This window comes from Narcine bancroftii, chromosome 2 (genome assembly GCF_036971445.1).
Source record: "Narcine bancroftii isolate sNarBan1 chromosome 2, sNarBan1.hap1, whole genome shotgun sequence".
NCBI classification, from domain to species: Eukaryota; Metazoa; Chordata; class Chondrichthyes; order Torpediniformes; family Narcinidae; genus Narcine; species Narcine bancroftii.
Genome location: NC_091470.1, coordinates 346,336,430 through 346,362,053, shown reverse-complemented (window position 1 = coordinate 346,362,053; position 25,624 = coordinate 346,336,430). Strand labels below are relative to the sequence as shown.

At 40.5% G+C, this 25,624-nt stretch overlaps 1 long non-coding RNA gene across 1 annotated transcript; it reads right to left on the bottom strand.

Moving 5' to 3' along the window:
* Positions 1-19,215: 19,215 nt before the first annotated feature.
* On the bottom strand, positions 19,216-25,598 carry LOC138752812 (uncharacterized). The gene is made up of 2 exons (XR_011350963.1): positions 25,513-25,598; positions 19,216-19,474 (listed from the first exon to the last, which is right to left on the bottom strand). It is a non-coding gene; the product is annotated as an uncharacterized lncRNA (long non-coding RNA).
* Between the last annotated feature and the right edge of the window lie 26 nt (positions 25,599-25,624).

Genomic DNA, 25,624 nt, shown 5'->3' with positions numbered 1-25,624 from the left:
ATATGTTCAGTTATATTAAAAGGTGTGAAGAAACAATACCATAACATGGGGCAGGAAATTGCAAACTGTGAAATTATGGTGGATGGGGATTCCCATTCATGAAAAATATTAATGAATCTATCGGGAAATCCTCATCATGTTTCCACTTTGTTAAAAAGCAGGAACAAAAATTAGGCATACAATCTCTCAAATCTTCCACTGAATTCAATTTCACAATCATGCATCATAATACTTGAATTAATCAAAATTGGGAAGCCAAATGCTTGGGAACAAGATTTAAATTTGACTATATCAGATGTGGATTGGGACACAATTCCTCAGTTAGTTAATAGCTCTCTTCACTATGTCCTCAATGTTGTCTATTACAATGCAAAGTGGTACATGGAGTGCATTTGTCTAAGACAAAATTGTCTCATTTTTATTCCGAAATTACTCCCTGATGTGACAGGTCTAAGAGCGGAAAAGCATCATTAATGAATTTGTTCTGGACTTGTCCTGGACTCGAAAAATACTGGAGAAAGGTTTTCCAAACTCTATCAGAGATTTTCAATGTAGATTTAACACCAAATCCTTTGGTGTCCCTCGTCGGTAGAACAGGAGGGAATGATTTTTCTTTATATTTGGTTCAGAGTTGTGCTATTTCTTTTGCCTCTCTTTTGGTGAGGTGTGCGATTTTACTAAAATGGAAAGATGCTGGCCCACCTACTCATGATCAGTGGTTACATGATGTCATGTCCTGGTTGAATGTGGAAAAGATTTGTTATTCAATTAATAATTCAGATGTAAGATTCAAGAAGTAATCGGGGTCATTTATGATTCATTATCTTACTTTATAATTTTACTCCAATGTAATTAAATTGTTTGACTTGTATCTTTTCCATGTTCCTTATATTCACCTTTGCTTTTTTCTTCTAATACCAGTTATATATAGCATCTGGCAATGCGGTTAGGCAAGGGGTTTGAGTTTTTCACCTCAACTATTTGTACCTTTCCTTTTTTTTCATATTATTAGGAGTTATTTTCAAAAACAAGGTATATACTATTTAAAATATGAATTATGGATATGAGTTACAATTTATGCATGTTCATGATACATGAAATATCTTATTTAGTTTATGTAACTGACAATATCATCTTATTGAATTGTACCCTTTTTGTTTGTACGTTATTTATTAAAATCAATAAAAGCATTTTAAAAAGAATTGGGAAGGCACAGCATTTCCACATTGCAGCTTCCGATTCGTAATGTCAGTTAATTAAATGGATCATGAGTTAAATCAAATATTTTCATAGCAAGGCAAACAATTATATTTATCTCAGAATTCATTGTTTTCAAATTGATGAGAAATTGAATCATTCATTGCAGTTCTGAAAGATGAGAACAATTTAAAAGATATTAAACAAACAAATTCATCAATCAAAACCTTTCAATTTTCAACAACAGACAAGATGAAAAACCATATATTTCAGCATGTAAGTCGAACAACAGATAGTTCGATCCTCCTTTTTTGGCCTCATTTTAATGGTTTCATGTTATATCTGGTGTACAAGTCCAGGCCTCCCAGGAACGACCCAAATTTAAAAAAAAAATACTGCAATCACAAGTAGCAAAGCCGTAAATAAAGTAAGTAAAAAATAACCTCGGCCAACCAGGCAGGAGCAGTAACAGCCCATGGAGCTGGAACAGTGGCATCGTGCTCCGGGCAGGAGCAGGAACCTCACCCTACCAGGCAGGAGTGGTGACAGCATTGTCAATGTCTGGTTACAGCAGCACCCAGTGGTAGGAAGGTGTCGGGGAGCAATGGCTTCCAACATCGACATCAATCTGGTTTTTTCGGTGAATTTAAGATCTCAAAAGTATATCTGGCTTACAAGTTGACCACCCCCTTTTGAGAATTTTTTTTAGGGTTTCAACTTATATGCTGAAATATACGGTAGTTCCCACAAAGGATAAATAATTTGTTTTGCAGTGAGAGATTATAAAATGCTTACGAGAGAGATATATATAAAACATTTACAGTGTTTAAATTAAATTATTTCCATTCATGAAGTCAAAGCCAACCAAATATGATCTTGATTGATATTTGAAAGAATGCACTACAATTATTTTTGCTAAAAAGGTTTTCTTGATTGCACAAAAATTGCATCCATCAAATTTTGGATCCATTCATTGTGTTGGGTTATGTTCTTGTGTGAAATTAAAGAGAGGTGTTTGTAAACTTGTTATTTCATCAGTCAACTTGGTTTTCTATGCGATTTGTAGGGTCCCAATTTAAAATTTAAGCACAGATCATGAGAACAAGTGTTAACTGGTGGTATCGGGTAATTAGTCCTCAGAACAGGATTCATTAAAGATGTAAAATCAGATGCTGAATGACCAGCTGAGATTTTCCAGAAGTTTGTGTTAATATTTCAATATCTACATTTCTTTGATTTTCAAAACCTGAAAATATTGCTAAAAATTAGTGGAAGAAACCAAAGATTCAACAATTCAACAATTACAGCACAGTACAGGCCCTTTGGTCCATGATGTTGTGCCAACTTATATAAACCTACTCAACAAACTAAACTTTCCCTTCCTTACACCCATAACTCTCTATTTTTCTAGCATCCATGTGCCTGTACAAGAGTCTTTTAAATGCCACTATTGTACCAGCATCCACGACCACTGTGCATTCCAGGTACTAACTGCACTCAGTGTAAATTAAAACATATCCCAGATGTCTTCACTAAGCTATACTCCCCTCACCTTGTACCAATGTCCTCTCCTGCCCTGGGAAAAAGATGCTGGCTGCCCACTCTGTCTATGCCGCTCCTAATGTTGTATACCTCAATTAAGTTACCTCTCATCATTCTTCACTCCAAAGAGAAAAGCTTAGCTCTGTTAGCTTTGCCTCATAAGATGCATTCTCCAATCTAGGCAACATTCTAATAAATCTCTGTACCCTCTCCATAGTTCCATATTGTTCCTGTTATGAGGTGACAAGAACTGAACACAATATTTCAAGTGTGGTCTAGTATTTCATTGAGATGCAACATTACCTCACGACTCTTGTATCAACCTGCATGGCAACCCTTAGAGAGCTATGATTTGGATCCCAAGATCCCTCTGTTCTGCAACATAGTTAAGAATCCTGCAAATAACTGTAATTTGCCTTCGTTTCACCTTCCAAAATGGATCTCTACACAGATTGAACTGCATCTGCCACTTCCCTGCCCAACTCTGCATCCTGTCTATATCCTGTTTTAACCTACAACAACATTTTACACTATCTACAACATGTCCAACCCTTGTGTCATCTGCAAACACCACTCTACTTCATCCAGGTCACTTTAAAAAAAATTACAAAGAACAGGGGCCCCAGAACAGATCCCTGCTTAACTCCGGTGGTCGCTGACCTCAAGGCAAAATACATTCCATCTACTACAATAATATTCTCTGCTTTCTGTAGGCAAGCCATTTCTGAATCTACACAGTCAAAGTTCCAAGCCTCCAATGCCTCATGATTTTCTGAATGTGTTTACCATGAGGGATCAAAAATCCAAAGAGACCACATATACTGCCCCATCTTCATCTATTTATTTTGCTATTTCCTTTAAAAAAAATTTAATTAGCCTCTTGAGGCATAGCTCACAAAGCCATATTGATTATCCAAGAAAAGACTATACTTCCCCCAAATGGTCGTCAATCCTGTCCATAAGAATCCTCTCCAGTAATTTGTTCTGTCCAGGCTTTAATGGAACAGACTGTTGCTAATCTTTTTATGATTGAGTTAATCCATATCCTTGCATATTGCCGTGCCCGTCTAAATGCCTCTTAAACATGGCAGAAATGTACCCAACTGCTCCACCTCCTCTGGTAGTTTTTGTGTTCCAGATGTCAAAGCTTTTCCCCTTTCAATCTCTTCAAACTTGTGCTTTTCAACATTTTTCTTTCCACTCACATACTGCATGTTCTAGTTATCAACATACCCATCTCTGAACTCAGTATCTTCCACGTCCGTCTCTTTTGAGAGTCCATATGCTCAAATTAAGCATCCGAGACTCAACTGTTTATTAAACAGTATATATATATATATATATATACCAGTTTGTACTGCTTATGTATAATATATGTCTATGAAGGTCTGTGAGTTTGCATGTTTTTGTACCAAGGACTGGAGAACACTGTTTCATCAGGTTGTACATCTGGATATAATAAACTCGAACAAATGAGCAGTATTCATTTGGGATATTGCTTATAGCCCCTGTATCCACACATATTTGTTTGGATCTGATTGTGACCTACTCCTTCCCTGGCTACCCCTTTGATTCTAATATTCAGTACTTTTATATGATTGTTCCATATCAATTATTGTCTTCAATTTAGCCCCAAATTACATTTCTTAGCCAAAGCTATTGAACAAGTTAAGTTTCTGGATCCTATTTCCTTCAGCTTTACTCACACTTTAAATTACAAATTCCTAGAAGGATATCTGGTTCATATGTGCTCTCATTTCACAGGCCTCTAGTTAGTTCATAAAATCTTCAAATGCTATATTCCACAAGATTGCACTACAAAATATGACAACATTCAAGATGAATTAAGTGGAATTGTTTTTGTCATGTCTCCTGAGATATAGTGAGGAGCTTTGTTTTGCATGCTCTCCTGACAAGTCAACCCATAGGTATCTGGAGCAGTTAATAAATGTGCAATAATAAAACAAAAGTGCACAGTGTCATGTTAAAGTAAAGGAGTGCATGGTATAATGTAAAACAAACAAGGTGAAAAATTAAGAGAAAAATACACTTAAAATAGTGCAATACCATTATTATTTACCAATGGGCAGTCCATTAAAGTGTCTGATAACAACAGGAAGAAATTATCCTTGAATCTGGAGCCTATTTTCTTATCCTCAAAATAACCTTTGCAAAGGTCAATTATAAAAACTTTCCAATTGCTTCAACTGATGGTAATTGACCAGTTGACTCCATACAGCAAAAAGGTTTAAATGTCTTATCAAGTTCACTGATTCTCACTGACATACTTGTTAAATGTGAAATAATCCATCTCCAGAAGAAATATTTGTAAATAAGCCCTTCTTGGCTTAAAATCTCATTGGATAAGTTGCTGGTTCATCAATAAGTTTTGTTTTTAAATTGAATCCAATTATTTATTGCTATGTGCACAAAACTACAGTGAAAAACATAGTTCCATGTTCCACACAGGCAGCTCGCTAATGTCTCCATGCTCTGCCACCAATTTGGATCCTCAGAGTTCATAGAAAAATAATGTGTTTTCAAATAAAATCCAAAATGGCTCTTACTGCAGTTATAGTTCAGTGATTGCCATGGGTCCTGCCTGGAGCCTTCTCTCCATGATGTCAAGCTCTCCCTAATTCCACTGCCCTTGGCTAACAAGCTGGTCCGCATTCTATACAAAAGTCACCACCTCCCTACATCTCTCCCTACCCCACATAGTCCCCTGATGGTTCCCCTGTACCAACGAAAGACTGTTGTTGAGAAACCAATAGGTTTTTATTCACTTAAGAACAAAGGCATATCCATCAACTGTCCTGCACTGAGGAGGGGGTTGTGGAACAGTCACCCTTATGCAGGAGCCTATGGGGAGGGGCCAAGGGTACAATCAGCCAATAGATGTGCCTGACCAGACAATTACATGCAATAGTGGTTTACCACATTCACCCCTTGTTTTTAAAAAGAGACCAGTGGGGTGAAGAGAAACTTACAAAGTTACAAATTTAAAAGTCACAAATTCAGTCTTTCAGGTGGTCTCATCGTTCACTGGGGCTGTCATAGTACTGGTTGAGGCTGTGGTGCAGCAGAAGGGTCCTGGATAGTCTCAGACCCCTGTACGTACTCATCAATGTGCTGGAGGGTAGGTGCTCATGTGCCTGGTGCATCCTCCCTCAGGGTAGAGTCAGGGTAGCAAGGATCAGGTGTATCATGTGTGTTCAGCGATGAGGGGGTGATTGGCAGTAGTCTCCAGGGTCATTGAGAGAGCCAAGTCCCTGAGAGAGACTCTGTTTTTGTATCTGTCACGGTATGCCATGGAGGTATATTGGGAGTTGAGATGGAGGATGTGGACCCTTTCGACCAGCGGGTCAGATTTATGACTCTTCACATCCTTTGGGAGTAGGACAGGCCCTGGGGATATCAGCCATGTCAATAGTGTGGTCCCAATCGCAAATTTCCTGGGAAAGGAAAACATATGTTTATGTGGTGTGGCATTGGTGGCCATACATAGCAGGGACCTCATCAATTTGAGATCCTCCGGGAGGACCTCTTTCCAGTGGGAGATTGGGAGGCATTAGACAGCAAGGCTAAGAGGACTGCCTTCAAAACCGTCGTATTCTCCCTCTCCACTTGCCCATTGCCCCAGAGGTTGTAACTAGTGGTCCTGCTCATGGCAATGCCCCTGGCCAGCTGGTACTAGCATAGCTCGTTACTCATGAAGGAAGGCCCCAGTCACTGTGGATATAACTGGGGAAGCCAAACAGGGTGAAGAGACTACATAGGGCCTTAACGACTGTGGCAGTGGTCATGTCTGAGCAGGAGATGGCAAATAGAAAACAGGAGCATTCATCAATGATGTTAAGAAAATATACATTGTTGTGAGTGGAGGGAAGGGGTCCTTTAAAATCTCAAGGTGGGGGTGGTTGACTTTAATTATTTGTACCTTGTCTGTCCGGTAGAAATGCGGCTTGCACTTGGTGCATACCTGACATTTCTTTGTCATAGTCCTGATCTCGTCGATGGAGTAAGGCACGTTGCGTTCTTTGACAAAATGAAAAAATCCTGGTAACCAAAAGGTCATTGTAGAGGTTTTGCAGCCAGCTGACCTGTGCACTGGCACAGGCCCCTGGGGACAAGGCAACTGGTGGCTTAATAAGTTTCCCCAGCCGGTACAGAATATCGTAATTGTAGGTGGACAATTCTCCATCTCAGTATTTTGTCATTTTTGATTTTGTTCCACTGCTGATTGTTAAAGATGAATGCAAAAGCGCGTTGATCAGTCAGCAGGGTGAATCTCTTACTAGCCAGGTAATGGTGCCTGTGCCGTACTGCCTCGACAATATCTTGGGCCTCTTTCTTGACCGAGGAGTGTCTAATTTCGGGGCCCTGTAGGGTACGGGAAAAAAATTATGACTAGCCTGACTGCCTGGTTAAGGGTGGCTGTCAAGGAGAAGTCTTACTTTTCACCTGAAAAGGGGTGGATTCATCCACAGCATTCAATGTGCCTTGGTGATGTCTGCCTTAATACGATTGAAGGCTGCATGAGTGTCTGCCGCCAGGGGGAAGGATGTGGATTTGATGAGGGGCCGGGCCTTGTCCACATAATTGGGGACCCATTGTGCATAGTAGAAAAAAAAACCAAAGACACCTCTTGAGGGCCTTAAGGCTGTGTGGAAGGGGAAGCCCAAGGGTGGTCTCATACAGTCTGGGTCTGGACCAATGATGCCATTCTCCACAACACAGCAAAAGATGGCCAGATGGCTTGCACAGAACATGCACTTGGCCTTATTATATGTCAGGTTAAGGAGCTTGGCTGTTTTGAGAAATTTTATAGAGATTGGCATCATGGTCCTGGAGGTCATGGCCACAGATGCTGACATTATGGAGATATGGGAAAATGGCCTTCAACTTATACTGGTCCACCATACGGTCCATCTCCTGCTAAAAGACCGAGACGCTGTTCATGACACCAAAGGGAATCCATAGGAAGTGGTAGAGGCAGCCATCTGCCTCGAACACTGTATACTGGTGGTCCTCCGGATGGATAGGGAGCTGGTGGTTTGCCAGCTTCAAGTCAATGGTCAAAATGCGCAATTTGGTTGACCATGTCGACGATGCATATATGTGTATCTGTTGATGGTCAATGATCATCCTATTCTGCTACCCAGTCTGCACTACCACTACTTGTGCTCTCCAAGGGCTGGTGCTGGCTTCAATAATCCCCTTCTTGAGTAAGCACTGTCCTTCTGCCCGAATGCAGCCCCTGTCCCCAGCACTATACTGTCTACTTTAAGTGGAAGCAGATTTACATTCGGGAGTGGGGTTGGTGAATAATGACGGGGGAAGTGAATTTAAGTGCGGAGAGACCGCAGATTGTGCATGGTGAGTGGTGCGTGGCCATGTACGACGGGGGATTGATAAGGCTGGATGGCATGAAGTGGTTGGTTGTAAAATTTCTGGTTACATATGCTGAGGGGTGAATGGGACCATTCTAACTCCAGCTTCTAAGGTGACACTGATTATCAAGTCTCAAGAGCACAGCAGTGCAGAGCTGCCACATTACCATCAATCTAAAGTCCTTATATTCAGTACCTAGCTCCCCTAGAGTCACTATGCAGAAACCATATATGCGACTTGGACGCCAAGGAGACCTTCTGGTTCATTGGCAGCACTGAATGACAGAGGTGCCACACTGTATCCTGATGTATAAGACTCTCCGTGCTCTTGCCATTAAATAAGCAGCTCAACACGTGATGTTTACCTGGATATCCATCATCAACCTGGCGAGTTGATGCGGCCTGTCTTGGTTGAATGTGTTGGAGGCCAGTGTTGGGTGGCTGCATATTGCTGTGGTGGAAAACAATGGTTTCCAAGTTGGTGGCCCCTAGGGCCAGCACGCATAGCTGCTGAATCCTGAAGACGGTGGCCTCCATGACCTGCACGCGGTTTTGCTGTACTCGAAGATGGCGGCCCACAAGGATCACACATGGTGCTGCTGGCCCTAGTTGATGGCGGTGTCTAGGACAGCAGCTCCCATGATCCACACGTGGTGCTGCTAGGAAGAGGTTTTGATTTGCACACTTTGGCATAGTGGCCCTTCTTCCCATTGCTGGAGCAAGTTGAATCCTTTGCTGGGCAGTGTTTCCTCTGATGCTTGCCCAGGCTGCAGAAGTAACACTTCAGGTGCTCCTCAAGCACCATGGCTATGGTCGGATCGTAAACCTGAACCAACTGAGAGTGATGAGAGGTTGTCGTGGAGCACTGCTGTGGTCTAGTCAATAGCAGAGCACGGTGGGGCGGGGGGGGGGAGGGTGGTGGGTGGTGGCGCATTTAACCTGGCAGTGCCTGGGGAAACCACAAGGCGACCATGTTGTCAGTCGAGTAGGCATCCATATTCTGGACAGCCACCTCCAGTGTACCTGCCAGCTTAACTGCTCTCTGCAGACTGAGTTCCCCTTGCTCCAATTGTCTCTGTTATATGTAGTTTGACCTGATCCCCGCGACGTAGGAATTCCAGATTAGGTCGTTTGTATACTCCATAGCGGACTCAGCCTTGCATTCACAGGCCCTGCTGAAGGCTCGCAGGGCCTGAAGATATTCGGTATTCGACACACCAGGTCGCTGTTTGCAGATCACTAGCAGATATCTGCCGTAATTGACATTGATTCATCCATTAAGAATCCATTCAGAATGTCCATGGCTTCTTGGTATCATGGGGCATCCTTGAACATGGAGTACACCAGGGTACTGTCCCAGGACTGCAGCACTTGCACGCTGATAGCCCAATGGTAGTGGAAGCCTGCAGGAATGCTTCAAAACAGTGCAGCCAGAGCTCAAAGTTGGTGGATGCCTCAAGCGACTGAGGTTCGGTCTCTAGTTTTTCTGACTTCAGGATCTCCTGCCATTTTCAGAACGTCTGTCAACTTTTATTAATCTCTGGCAATGGCAACAAGTTAATTCATTAATTAGTTTAATACAGTATCTGTTCAGCTTCAGCAAGTAGGAATTTCAGTGCAAATGTACATTGCACAATGTATATATGAAAATAAAAAAATATTATTATCACTAATTATTTAAGAAACTGCAATTCTCATTGTTCTGACATGTGAAATGGGAAATAGGAGCAGGAGTTGGCCATCTGGCCATGGTTAATCTGGTCTGGACTCAACTCCACCTATGGGCCTTTTCCCCATAACTCTTAATTCATCGGATATGCAAAAATCTATTTAACTGTCTTAAATACATTTAATCATGTACCCTCTACTGCTTCAATAGACAATCAATTCCACAGTTTGATTATTTTCTGAAAAAAAAACAGTTCTCCATCCTAAGTCTACTCCCTCGAATTTTGATGTCATGACTCCCAATTCTCTCCTCCCAGAGGAGACAACTTTCCTGCTGCTATCTTAACCATCCCTTTTGTAATTTAACATGTTTGTCAGATCCCCTTTAATTTTTCTGAATTCCAACAAGTATAATCCCAGGAGACGATCTCTCCTCATAGGCTAACCCTTCGTCTATTGAATCATCCTGGTGAACCTCCTCTGCACTGCCTCCAAAACCCTATACAGTATACCTGTATATACAATATTTCTCATGTAAGGAGACCAGAACTGCGTTTGCTACTACAGTTACACCAGAACATCCCTGCTCTTGAATTCAATCCCTCTAGCAATAAAGGCCAGCATTCCATTTGCTTTCTTGATTAATTGTTGCACTTGCAAACCAACATTTTGCAATTCATGCACCCCTATTCACAACAGCATTCTGCAATCATTCACCATTTACATAATATTTTATTTCAACGTCCAAAGTGGATGACCTCACATTTGTTAACATTGCACTCCACGTGCCAGATGCTTACTCACTCAGTAAACCTATCTATATCTCTCTGCAGACTCTCCATATCCTCTGTACAATTTGTTTTATTCCACTTAATTTAGTGCCACCAACAAACTTTGATACGCTAAGATCTCTGGTCCAAATTGTTGAACAATTTCAGACCCAGTAGCATGCTGCTCACCACTGTTGTCAGCCAGAGAAACACACATTTATCCCAACTCTGTCTTCTACTGGTTAACCAATCCTCTCTCCATGCCAATTATTTACTCCCAACCCCATGGATCTTTATCTGAAGCAGAAACCGCATCAATCATCTTCTGGACATTCATTCAGCAGTATCCACCTACTCCCCTCTTTCTGCCTTTGTTAAATCCTCAAAAACTTCAGTAAGTTTGACAAACTGGACCTGCCATTCCAGAAGCCACACTGTGTCTGCCTGATGAAACAGTTACTGACAGGGTGTCTCACTATTTCAGTGTAACCTGATGAAGCAGCATTCTCAGGTCCTCCGTTTTAAAACATTTTAAATAAATTGTAGAATCTCAGAGGGCTTGAATGAACAGTTCATTTCAGTCATTCAGCGGGTCTCTCTCTGCCTCTGCGAAGAAGTATTCTTAGCTTGGTGGTTCTGGCTCTGATACTCCTATATCTATTTCCCAATGGGAGTAGATTCTGTGTGAGGGGTGGTTGGGGTCCACAACGATTTTGCGAGCCCGCTTCAAACAACAATCCCGGTAGATCATGTCAATGGCAGGGTGGTTGGGTGGGGGGAGGAGGGAGAACTCAGTGATCCTCTCTGCTGCTCTTACAGTCCTGTGGATTGACCTTCGATCCAATGTTCAACAGCGACCATACCACACTGTGTCTCAGTCGGCTAGATCACTCTCACAGGGCTCCTGTACCAAGTTGACAGGATGGTGGCTGGCAACCTTGTTCACCTCAGTCTTCTGAGGAAGTCCAGTCACTGTTGTGCCTTCCTGACAAGTGAGATATTTTGTGACCAGGACTTCTTAAGTGGACTCCAAGGAACTTGGCACACTTCACTACTGAGTTATTAACATGTCATGGAGGATGTTCATCCGTGGTCCACAATCATCTCTTTTTTCTTGTCCATGTAGAGGCTCATGTTATTATTCTCACACGATAATCTCAAGATTTTCCACCACTTCTGTAGTGTGACACATCTATGTTGCTGATGAGGCCGATTACTGTCATGTCATTTCCAAATGATGACTTTCTTCCATAATGATAGCTTCAAACATTTTCTGGTTTATATTAGTTGCCTTTACCCTACTTCCTTTTTATTAAATAATTATGACATTTGCTGTCTTTCAATCTTCTGGGGTTTGCCCAGGGACAAGAAAATTTTGGTAAATCATCATAAATGCATCTGCTTTAACTTCTGCCATTGCATTCAGTTATCTGAGGTGCATTCCATCAGGATCTATCAACCTTATTTGCTAGTTCTTGAAACCAACATATCCCTTCTCAAATAACTCTTGATTTTGTACTTTGCAGTTGTCTCGGCGTTACAAGGTTCATGCTAAACTAAACTTCAATTGTTATCTCGGTGTTTCCAATGTCAGAACCTTTCTGGTATGTCTAAATAGTGTTCTCATAAATAGAACATGTGATTAGATTTTTAGCTTTAGTTCAGCAACAAAATAATTCAATAGGTTCTCACTGATCTATGGGAGTTCATTCTCCGCCAAAATGAAATAAAAAGCAACCGAGACAGTATGTTTGATTGTATATGTACTACCAATTACAAGAGCACAATGGCAAGACCAGCACTTAACCAGGTGAGGAAAGCTTTGTTCCCCATAGAAATGTAAAAACAGTTACAGAGGAACTGTGATTGGCATGAAGTAGCAGATAATTTCATAATTATCCTACCCCTGTCCTGCAGCTGGATCTATTAATTCAAGGTCTAATTTTACAAAACTGCATCTCTGATAAGCAAATTCATAATGTAAAAAGACAATATGTTAATAACACTAGACAACTTTTTTTTTCAAAGGTTTGCTTTCTCAAAAAAAGAGATTATGATAAACAACTTCAAGACAAACAGAAAAATAATTTCAGATTTGCTTCATCATGTAGGAAACTGGAGAAACCTAATTAACATTTATTAAATTTAGCTCATTTAATTGCATCATAATAATGCTGGCACATTGTATTAGTTCAACTGATCTAAAAATGTCTTCCGCTAATTTTGGTTCGTACTCAGCATCTGATGTCTTTTATGTCAGTGCTAAAAAATATTGGCCAGCATTGATGGATTCCAGTTGTCCTGATACTGCTTTTCCATAATTTTGGATCATACTCAGCATCTGATGCCTTTTATGTCAGTGTCAAAAAATATTGGCCAGCATTGATGGATTCCAGTTGTCCTGATACTGCTTTTCCATCGTCACAATGTTCTGGTGAAACCTTCCATCATGTTCATCATTGTCTGCACCAAGATTAGCAGAGAAGAAAATGCAGAAAATGAATTTTCAATTACACATTGTACTTCATGCTTGAAGTCAACTTAAAATAGGACAGCAAATTATTAAAATAGGTTATCTAAAAATTGGGATGTGATAGGAAAAGTCTTAAGGTGGTTTTTATGATCAGCAATCCAAAATCCATAAAATAAACCCAAACATGTTCAGGAAGTAAAAATCTTAATTGTCCAGCGTAATTCGTTGTTGGCTAATGCTTTTCTGACAGAAATCCTGCACAATTATGTCAACATCTGCATTTTGGAACCTTCTCCAAAAATCCATCATTTTTGTTTGAAATTATTGATTTTAATGCAGAATTTGCAGACTCTTGAGTAAAGGCTGAAGTCCTGAACTTCTGACAGTTGATCAGCACCTCACAGCGTGTTGACATTCTCCCATTATCCCCATTGTGAGACTACTGGGGGCGCATGAACCTCCAGAGATTTCCCAGAATTCAAGCGAGAAGATCAGCACACATCCAAAGTTTTGCTGCCAGAATGGTATGCACAAGGTAATTTTGTACCCTTATTTAATTAATTTGATTTAAATTGGTTGATTTGTTTTCTGGATATTTTAAACAATTTTAATTTTAAAATATCTTTGATTTTTTTTTAAAAATCTAATTTATAATTGTCCATGATACTCATAAACAGTTAATCTTCTTGACAGCCAGTAAAATTGGAATAGGGAATATTGTGGCTTTAATATAATCAAATGTCACAGCTGGTTTGAAAGGAGTGTAATCTGACAAAGATTGACACTGGGTAACGGACAGTCAAAAGTATGGTCACCAATGGTGATTGAAAAAAGTGAATGTGCTCTTGTAAATACCCAGAGATGAAATTGAGCACTGTCTGTAAATGTAAATGGATCAGAACGGATCTGAAAAAAAAAACACTTCTGCATCCCATCTTCCTCAGTGCCAATTATAGCTTAGGTTGTCCAAGCAATTGGACTAAATTATAACTGGAGCTGTACTGTCATCCAACGCGGTGGTATGTGATATGTTGGACATTATCTAGCTCTAATAATGTTGGAGAAGCAAACATTTAAAGATTTTAAAGGGGCTTGAGGGGCAACATTTTCATGTTCCATATCCAGTTCATCTACCATGATTATATGGAACAAACTGCTTGAGGAAGCTGCAGAGGTGGGTAGAATTGAGATTTTTAAAGCACATTCAGGCAGGTACTTTATTAGGAAAGGTTTGGAGTGATATAGGTCAAGCACAAAAAAAAATGGCATGAGTTCAGATGGACAATCTGGTTGCCATGGATGACTTGGGTCAACGGGCTTGTTTACTTGCTGTCTAGCTCAATGATTTGAATAACACTAGCCCCTGCCTCACACCCACAATAGATATTATGTTTTGCATTCTTTACAGCCCTGGGAGTTTAAAACACATTCCACTTATTCCACTGAACCACAGATTTAAATATATTTTTTTTAAAGTGAGCAATACAGCAAATGGAAATAAATTAATAACAAAAGCAAAAAATTGCTGTAACTACTTAACGGGGAGAAAAAAAATAGTTAATGTTTCGAGTTGAAGTCAGATATGAACTATTTCTGTTTCCACAGATGCTACCTGGCTTGCTGAGTGTTTTCAGCATTTTCTGCCTATGTTTCAGATTTTAAACATCTGATTTTTTTTGTAAGGAATTCGTTAATGCCTGGAAAATTCATTTCCGTAACCTCTGAGTTTGACATTCACTGATCCTCCGTTTCGATATTCAAAGAGCAATGCTACCCACACAACACTCTCCAGGGCCCACTGAACACATAAAGGAGACCACAGATGCTGGAATCTGAAATCAAACACTGTGTGCTGGAGAAACTCAGATGGTCAGCGTTTTGAGTTAAAAGCCCTTCAGCGAGACTGAGTAAAATTAGTACGGAAGCCAGCATAAAGAGAACAGGGTGGGAGGGGTGAGACGGGGTCACCACACAGGATCGGAGAACTGTACAGAGGCAAAAATATAATGGACAGAGGCAGAGGACAGCCAAGTATTTACTGTGATTTGGGCTCTTGACAGTTGTCCCTTTTCACTCTGGAGCAAGCTGCATCCTTGGTGTTAGAGGTTTAGAATGCTCTTGGCTCCATTTTGAGACTAACCTAGATAACCGTAGACAAAGGAAGTCAAAATTGAATTGGGAATTAAAATAGAGATCCAATCTAAAGTATATTTAATCTTCTTTCTCCAGAGGAGAGGGGAAAGTTTATGGAAATGAGATGATAAAGAATATATAAACAGCTGATGCCACATTAATGAAAATATATGCTACTTGCCAGTGTCTTGCAGAAATATAAGCCAGGATTCAATAACTTCAGGGGATCCTCTGCCATTATCAAAATCAATTATTCAGATCAACTGTTGAAAACATTATGTCACCTTGAAGAAATGGGTTTAGGTATTTCAGAAAAAGAGAAAAAGTGCAACTTTTCTACTTGTCAATGGAAAATGACAGCAGAAAAAAAGAGAAAGGATAAAAGCTTCCTAACCTCACATCTGCTTCCTGCATCGTAGTCATTTCTCATGTGACCTTCAACCAAACAACAGGATCTGCCTTGATCACAGACCTGCCTCTAGACTGTTCAGCTGGGTACGTTGAGCATCACGTGATGGCTCACCATCTAATAGCAGCCAGATTGGCTCCTCAGATTGAATGTTTGCCGATCATTCCGAATTAACCTGCTACTGATTTTGCTCGAGGTGACTGAAGGCTCCTCGTGGGAAAATGTCAGAGTTTATTCATGCTGGCATTGAATGTAAAACATGATAATAGTTTGAGGATGGGGATTGGCAGAATTTCTGCAGGCTACCAGATTCATGCATAAACATTTCCTTAGGATAATTAAAAACTTGTTCAATAAAATCTGTTTGAGTTACAAGCTGTGAAGAAGAGCTGCCAATCAGATTCCCAAGCCGCTGATCTGTTAAGTATACCATACACGGTGGAACTGAGTCATTTGAATTAACTTTGCGGATGTGTGCTGCAATAGTTGATCTTAGTGAAGGAATTGGTTCAGTATTATTATTGGCTCTTTCTTCCCACCAACTCACATGCTCTTTTTAAACCACAATTATGGTTGTACATTTTGTTCTGGAGTACTAAAGTCAGTATAAAGTCAAATTTCTCATATTTTCTTACAAAAATAGTAGGAGGAATATCAGTCCACCAACCTTATCCTTCTCTGAGCAATTCTATCAATCGCCTCCCCCCCACCCACCACCCCCCAATTGTTTGTCTCTGTAATCCAACCATTCCTGTTGATGCAACCTCATCAGCAGAGAAGCATTAAACAGATGAGTTAAGTTTAATTCAAAATTTATTAACAATTGTCAATAATAGAATAAACTCAATAAACGCAACACCCAAACATAAGCCTTTATGGCAACTATATACTAACCACAGATATTTATAACGTGTAGGTGGGAAAAAAAACCCAGACCATCATAGTTCAAACCCAAAATGCCCCAAAAGAAAAGTCCCCCCAAAAAAACCTCAAGTCATGTCCATAAAGTCAATCAGTCAACAGTCCACAGAATCTGGTCTCCAGGTGTGAGTTTAGTTGCACACAGGTCTTTTGGTTAGACATGGAGAGAGATGACCATTACTTACGTCCTCGGCAGAGGAATTTGAGAGTCTTTCCTGAATTTTCTAATGTGGTAATGACCACCTTTAATTTTTTCACAAAGGGAATTTTCACACAGTGACTAACACTAGGTCTGAACCTCAGAATCTCTTTTTAGGCTTGTCAAGTGATCTTCTTTCACACGAGTCTTCTCCTCTAAAACCCTGTCTTGGGTTGTCAACTGACTTCTGCCACGCCAAGTCCTCCTCTTGAAAGGAAAGTGGACACACACACACACACACACACACACACACACACACACACACGCACACACACACACACACGCACACACACACACACACACACACACACACACACACACACACACACACACACACACACACAGACACACACACACACAGGGAGTCAGAGTGTCACAAACTGCTGTCAGGACAACAGTGCTGGCACCCACGGAAAAATGAACTTAGTCTCCCTTCTTCCACACTGACAGACAGTTCCTCATGGCAGTGTTGGCATCCATGAACAAAGCAACTCAGTCTCTTGCCTGCTGAAGCTGCCAAGGACCCACACACACACACTGACCCTCTGACTAGCCACCATCCAACTAACTGCCGTCTTTCTGACGACAGTGCAAACTCAGCGTGCTGGGGGCTCGTCAACTGCCCCAGTGCACACCTCACTTCAGCAGAGAGAGGTTGACCACAGCCGGCACACTCTCCATGAGTCCACCGGCTTCAGCGCGGGCTCTCACACTCCTGACAGCTGTCAATTCTCCCAGCGCGTGGCTCTCGCACTCCAAGCAGCTGTTCAATTTCTCAGCAGGCTGCTTCAGCATTTCCTACAGCACACACTCCTCTCTCTCTCCCGCTGCATTTCAGTCCTGTCCCTGGTCTGAAGATAAAGTTGTCCAGAGTTCATCACACTGTCCTCTTCCTCAATACCCAAGATGCTGCACCTTCCTCTACATCATGTCAATCACCTAAATTGGTTGCATTCTTTTCTGTCAACTTTTCCTCACTTCCAGTTCCACTTCAATGATGCAAGACTTAAACTGATGATTGAGGACAGTGCTAAGGGAATGCACATCAAAGAGATGTGGCTTTTCAAATGCATCATTATACTAATTACTGTTAGCTCTCTTGAATGATGTAAAAACCACCATTCAGAAATACCTCTAAACATTGAAAATGATGGAACTTTGCAGTTAAAATATGTTTAACTGAGATTAGAACAGAATGATGCCCATTTTTGGAGGCAACGTAAATTCCTGGAGAAAATGCAAACAATGATATACTTTATATCCCATATGTGAGCTGCTTTTATAGCCTGTCAGCATCAATCCCAGGCCTAAGACAACATTTGCATAGTACCTACACTGAGGATCTGTCCTGAAGCCCCCATGTCACAGCAATAATGAAAAAGGCTCACCAACAGCTATACTTTGTGAGGTAGTTGATTAGATTCAGTATGTCACCAAAGACTCTTGAAAATGTCTACAGCTGTACCACAGAGAGCCTTCTGGAGTTGCCTAAGCTCAGGGCACGAAAATATCCAGAGGGCTGTTAACTTGGCCTGCGACATCACTGGCACCAGTCTTTACGCCACTGAGGACACCTTCCAGAGGTAGTGTCTTAAGAAAGCAGCTTCTATCATCAAAGACCCCCACCACCTAGGCCATACCCTCTTCACTCTGCTACCATCAGGAAAAAGGTACAGGAGCTTGAAGATGAGAACTCAGCGGCACAAGGACAGCTTAATTCCTGCTGCCGGCAGATTTCTGACTGATCAATGAACCAAAGACACTGCCTTTCTTTGACTTTTCCGTGCACTTTAAAAAAAAGTTTTTGTAAGGAGGTTTACATAAATATTTTCACTGAGACGCTGCCACAAACAACAAATTTTGTGACTGGTTCAAGATAGTAAATTCTGATTCTGAGTGTGTGCCCAGGCACACTTGGACTAACTAAAACAGTTTGCTTTGTTGCCAATATACTTGTAGACTAAAAATATGATAGGAAATCTTAAAAATAGATTATATCTTTTTTTTAAAATGTGGTGCGTAATAGGAACATTTTAATGTTATTTCTGTGAACAGCACCCCAAAATCCGTAAAATGCACCCAAAAGCATTCAGGATGTAAAATCTTCATTATCCTGTGTATTTATCAGCACTCGAAATTCGCCCATGAAGTTGCCCCAGGTAGCATCAACAGAAGCTCAATGCTCAGTATTCCTCTGCAACATGGTGTTCAGCCTCAGTGATCTGATCATTGATAATTCCTGTTCACTCAGAGAGCAACCTATTTCTACCAACCCGGAAACAATGCCATTCACATGGGCTAACTCACCAACAGCATAATTTCTAACGCTGACAATAACACTCTGGTGTCCCACTCATATACCATGTGTTACTCAGACAGAGGACTGTGCTTTTCAACCATCTTCAATGCCTTTTCTACATCCAACGCTGACCTCCAATGGGGACTTCCACAGTACGTAACACATCCAATAGAGAAGGTCAAGGTATTAAAGACATCACAACCCCCAGGAACAGGCAGAGCAGCACATTTATATTTTCTTCATTGCAGGCTCTCGAAAATGCAGCCTTTCCTTGACTCTAAATATGTAGTATTTGCACTGAAATCTCCTGCCAGGACTGATTGATTGCAGCCTGAGAACATATCTCCTTGAGATAATGTCCTCCACCATCTTATGCAGGAAGAACTCTTTTCTCTTATCCTATCAGTCTTGTATCTCATCTTGAAGCAGTAGTCTGGCAAGACTTTCAGGACATCCTCGCAAAGTCATACCTGAAAGATAAGTAACAGGAATGTGAAGTTAAACAAGAAAGTCGACCAATGCTGGGTTGAATGCAATACACAAAAGTGAAGAAAAACCCAGCAGGTCGTATAGCATCAATAGGAAGTAAAGTGTAAATGTTTCTCATACCTTGACAAAAGGTTCAGATCACAAATGTTGGTTACCCTTTACTTCCTATAGATGCTGCATGACCTGTGAGTTTCTACAGCACTTTTGGGCATCGTACTTGCAAACACGTATTCTCACAATAGATCAATGTGAGAATTGATCTCACATGCTGAAAATATGACAGGAAATCTTAAAAATAGATTATATCTTCAGCACATGCTGAAAGTGACACCAGAGAAATAACAATATAGTCCAGGAAGCCTTGTATTGAGAGTTTTGTGATATCTATTGGACCCATAAAAATTGTTAGCAATGGCAGATTAATCTGTCCTACTACAAGAAAAAGGTAGCAATTTTCTGGCTCTAGTGTGTTACTTCAAGCTGTCCTGGACAATAATTTTCTCCTCAATCAATATTTCTAAAATAAATAATATGATCATTATCTCACTTTTATTTGCCATAACTATTGTGGACAAATTGTACACCATGTTTCCTACATTGCAAAAGATCATTAACCTTCAAAAATACTTCATTTGTTGTGACATATTTTGAAATGTTCTGAAGTTTGTAAAACATAATATGAATTCAAGATTATATTTCAATAAAAGTAATTTGCTATTCCTGTTCAATTGGAAAGGTAGGATAGGGGTGCAAATGGAATTTAACTTTGACATGTGTGAGTGTAAGTTAAATCAAAGTGGGATTTGTACAGTGAATTGTAAGGCACAGGAGAGTGTGGCAGACAGAGAGACCTGGGGTACAGGTGTGTAGATCTCTGAAAGAGGGGATTCAGGTAGACAAGTTATTGAAGAAGGCATTTGCAGTGCTTACCTTGATTGGGTAGGGTACTGAGTACAAATGTCGGAATCTCATGATTTAGCTGCACTATTTGATACTATTTGATACAATTTGCAGCATTACAACTGGTCCTGATCACTGAGAGATCAATATGCTGTCTGGTCACCCAGCTGTAGGAAAGCCAACAATAATTTGGAAGGGATGCAGAGGAGATTCACCAGAATGATGTCTGGATTGGAAGGATTCAAGTTCAAATTTATTTATCATTCGACTGTACTTTTGCATCCTGACAAAACAGCATTCTCCAGTCCTCAGTGCAACACACTGCAAACATTTATACAGACAACATACAGACAAATGATATAGATAAAGAGTGAAACCGCTGGTATCCAGAATTCAAGCAGCCTCAATTTACTTTTTAAAAAATCGAGTAAAATCAATTTATAAAAAAAAATAAATAAATAAGAATAAAATAATAGGTTAAAAAAAAGTTTAAAATTGTAAAGGTAAATGTTCTCTGAAGTAACACATAAACTTTCGGTGAAGATGAGAGCAAATATCCATTCAGCGGTGTGCCTTAGCTGTTCTTCACCCATAGCAGATGTTTGAGTAAAGTTGCGTGAAACAGCGATAGAGTCACTCAAGATGAAGAGCTGGTTCATGCCGCTCACTGGTGATGTGACTCTCTTAAAGTGTTTCCTTATCCCTTCTTAGTAAGTGTCACCCGTTTAAAGGCTTCATCGGTAAACTTGGCCAAGGGGGCAGGGCCGGTGCAACAATTAGGCCAACTATAGGGTGCAAACATCAGAGGGGTGCTGTTCAAGAGAGATTCCAACAGTTACGGAAACTGAATGACATGGTTCTGACTAACACGCTATAAGTGTGTGCGCTAGTCTGGTAAGGCGGAGGGAGGAAGTGTCAAATGTCATTGCTCAGCCTGGTCAGCACTGCCCCTCACACTCAGCCCAGCCTAGGGTGCAAAATAGTCTGGCAGGCCCTGCTGTGGTGGTAGGGAGCGGGGGTGGGGGGAGGTGTTAATTATCTATAATGTTGTTGATTGTCTTTTGGGCAGCTCTGTGGAGGAACCTGTAGGTCAGTGGTCTCAATCTTTTTTTCCATTCACCTACCACTGAGTATTCTTTATGCCATCAGTGCTTAGTGATTAGTAAGGGATTGCTCAAAATGGGATGTGGGTGGAAAGAAAAAGTTTGAAAACCACTATTTTATTCATACCTAATTAGCTCGTTATGTGCACGGTTTCATAACTCCAAAGGAAATGGGTCAATGACAATTTTTCTCAAGCAAAAGTATTTCAGTAAAAATTGGGTCTAGAGCAGTGGTTCTCAACCTTCCCTTCCCACTCACATACCACCTTAAGCCATCCCTTACTAATCACCGTGCGCCGATGGCATAGGGATTATTTAAAGTGGTATGTGAGTGGAAAGAAAAAGGTTGAGAACCACTGCTGTAGATGGAGGAATGGTTAAATGCTTCAAAGTATGTGACTGAAAATAAAGTAAAATGCTTTAAGGTTTATATATTCATGCAATATTTGTTCACTGATGTTTTGACTTTTAAACAGTTTATTCTTAATGCAGATATATTAGTTAGGCATTGTAAGAGTAAATCTCATGCAACCGGAAAATACACTTATTCCTCATCTACCAGCCCTCAGAGGTGCAGATACCAAGGGTTTTACTGTATATACAAATATTAAATTGAATATAATTTGTTAAATAAATAGTTGAGTCATGGGGGGTTTGAATGAACAGTTCATCAGTCATTCAGCGGCCTCTCTGCCCATGGGAAGAAGCTGTTCCTCAGCCTGGTGGTTCTGGCTCTGATACGCCTATATCTCTTTCCCGACAGGAGTAACTGGAAGATGCTGTGGGGCGGTAAGGGTCCTCACTGATTTGGAGAGTTTGGATAGGCTGGGTCACTAGAAAGTAGAAGGGCAATGGGTGACAGAATGAGCATTGACTTCCACACCCCTGTCCTTACTAATGGTGCTGAAGATGAAAGAGTAGAGATGTTCAACTTCTTTGGAAGAAATATTTTCAATGACCTAACTTGGTATGAACACACTGATGCGATACTATCACCTCAACTTGCTAAAGCGAAGGAACTTCGGTATATCTCCCTCTTCCCTAAGCATCATGTGCAGGTCCACTATAGAAAGGATTCTTGCTGGTTGCATCACAGTATGATATGGAAGCTGCTCCACTCAAGATCAGAAGAAGCTACAGAAGGTGGTGAATGTAGCTTATCATATAACAAGTTATAGATACAATGTACATATCTGGATGCCTAGGAAAGGCAGCCAATATACTGAAACATCAACAACACACGAGGCACACTCTCTTCTCCCTCCTCTCATGGTGGATATGGTTGTAAAGAGAGATTTTGGAATATTGGTCTTCATAAATCAAAGTACTGAGTATAGGAGTTAGGATGTTATGGCAAAGCTGTATAAGACATTGGTGAGGACAAATTTAGCATACTGTATGCAGTTTTGGTCTCCAAACTACAGGAAATATTTCAATAAGATAGAAAGAGTGCAGAGATTTACTAGGATGTTGCCCAGACTTCAGGAACTGAGATACAGGGAAAGGTTAAGTGAGTTAGGACTATCCCTGGAGCATAGAAGAATGAGGGGAGATTTAATGAGTATAGACAGAGTTAAATGTAGTTTGGCTTTTTTTTTCCACTGAGCATAGGTGAGATACAAACCAGAGGACATGGGTTAAGGATGAAAGGGGTAAAGGTTAGGCTGAACATTAAAGGGAACTTTTTCACATAAAGAGTAGTGGGAGTGTGGAATGAGCTGCTAGCTGAGTTGGTGAATGCGGGTTCAATTTTAATATTTAAGAAAAATTTGGACAGGTACATGGATGGGAGAGATATGGAGGGAAGGTCTGTGGGACTGAACAGAATAATGGTTCAGCACAGACTAGAAGAGCCAAAATGCCTGTTTCTGTGCTTTAATATTCTATGGCTCTAAGGGTGTGAAAGCACAAACCAAAAGGCTTATAGTTAGTTTCTTCCCTGCAGCCATCACATTCCTGAATGAACCCCAGAACAGTGTTGTAATGCTGCCCTTGTTGTTGCTAATTTACTTTTGAATGTTGTAATTGTACCCACTTCTACAGTTTCCACTGGCATCTTTTACCGTATAGACCTACCTCTGAGGTTCATTTGTACTTGGATCTAATTAAATATTGAAATAGGAAGTTGGTTGGGATATAAAATTGGCAGCCAATTTCCTATTGATCAACTTACTGAAATGATCAAAACTAATTCTGCACATGCTATTCTTGAGATGAAACCTCAAGTCAATATTTTTAGAGTTCAGATGCTTTTCTTGATACTTTTTCAAGCAAGCCAAGGAGTGTCGATCCAGATCAAAATTCCTTCAAGAACTGACAATACAAATGTAGATGCATCCAAGTGGAATGCATTTTGAGTAAAATGGATTTCAGAGAATTGTTAATGCAGCAAAAATCCTCAATTTTATGGTATTTGATACAATTTGCAGAATTACAACTGGTCCTGATAATGAACAATATTAATTGCTGTTTTCCATGTTCTTTCTTTCTTTAATTACAGTACTGGAAGAAACAATTAATAACCTCTTGATTTAACAAATGTGGGAAGACTAAGTAAACATGAACTGGCAAAAACCAATGTTGATTAAAACAGTGAAGATTATCAAGCTATTTTTAAAAAAAATCAAGTTCAAGATTAGAATGAAAATAGAAATTGTGTGAAATATTCAACAAGCAGACAGCATTAGTGGAAAGAGAAATCGAGTGAACTTTTCCATGAGTATATCTGCTCCAGTAAGAGAAGTTAGAAAAGAAGGATGTTTAATTTTGAGAGAAGGAAGGGGGAGTTGGGAAAAAAAACTGAGAATCTCCAAGGAGGGTACAGACCAACTGATACTGAACGATGTTGAAGGTGGTGACACCTTTTTAATTACAAGTGATCATCTAACGGAGATTAATAAGAACAGAGGGGAGAGAAAATTTAAATGCTGGAGCTACAATAATTTGAACAAAGTAAATGATGGAAATCTAACCTTGTATCTGCTTAAGGAGGAAACTTGGTATTACAGCTTCATGATTTTAAAGTAAAAACAATGCTCTGGAGGAATTCAATGGATCAAACAGCATCTCGATAAAGGGCCCTAGCTCAAAATATCATGGATGGACAGATTATGAAGAAAGCTTTTGGCATCTTGGCCTTCATAAATCAAAGTATTGAGTACAGAAGTTGGGATGCTACGGTGATGTTGTACAAGACATTGGTGAGGCCAAATGTCTTGCCCACAACTGCTGGAAAGATATCAGTAAGATTGAAATAGTGCAGAGAATATTTACTAGGATGTGGCCAGGTCTTCAGGAGTTGAGTTACAGGGAAAAGTTAAACAGGTTAGGACTTTATTCACTGGAGCAAAGAAGAACGAGAGAAATTTGATAAAGCAAATGTAAGTAGGCTTTTTCCATTGAGGTGAGAAACAAACCACAGGACATGAATTAAGGGTGAAAGGGGAGAGGTTTAGGGAGGACATGAGGGGGATCTTCTTCACTGAGAATGTGATGGGAGTGTGGAATGAGCTGCCATCGGACTTGGTAAGTGTGAGATCGCTCTCAAGTTTTAAGAATAAATTAGATAGAGACATGGATGGGAGAGGTCTAGAGGGTTTTAGAAAGAGTGCAGGTGTAGAACTAGCGGAATGATGTTTCGGCACAGAGTACAAGGGCCAAATGGCATCTTTTCTGGGCTGTAGTGTTCTATAGTTCTATGAGTATCATCACCCCCCCCAACCCCCCCAATCACGATGCTGTTTGACCTGCTGAGTTCCTCTGGCAGATTGCGTTTAGGTTCAGATTCCAGCATCTGCAAGTCACCAATGTCTCCAGCATTTTGATTTTCATGAGAACCCAGCTATTCCTGACACAATCTAGAAAGACATTCATCTGAAAGGAGACAACAATGAGATAACAGTGTAAGACAACAAAGGGGAAAACCTAATCAGGGGTGTGATGGAGAATGACATTCAAAGACAACAGGCAGCTCAGATCATTGTACAAAACCAGCACCGTGCATCCACATATTTTACCATTTGCCCTTGATTCTAAGTCCATTAAAGCACAAGTGAATAAATCTGAAGAATGTTGGGTGTGAATTCAGAATTTCAATTGTTTTACCACACAACAACTCAAGTTGATGAT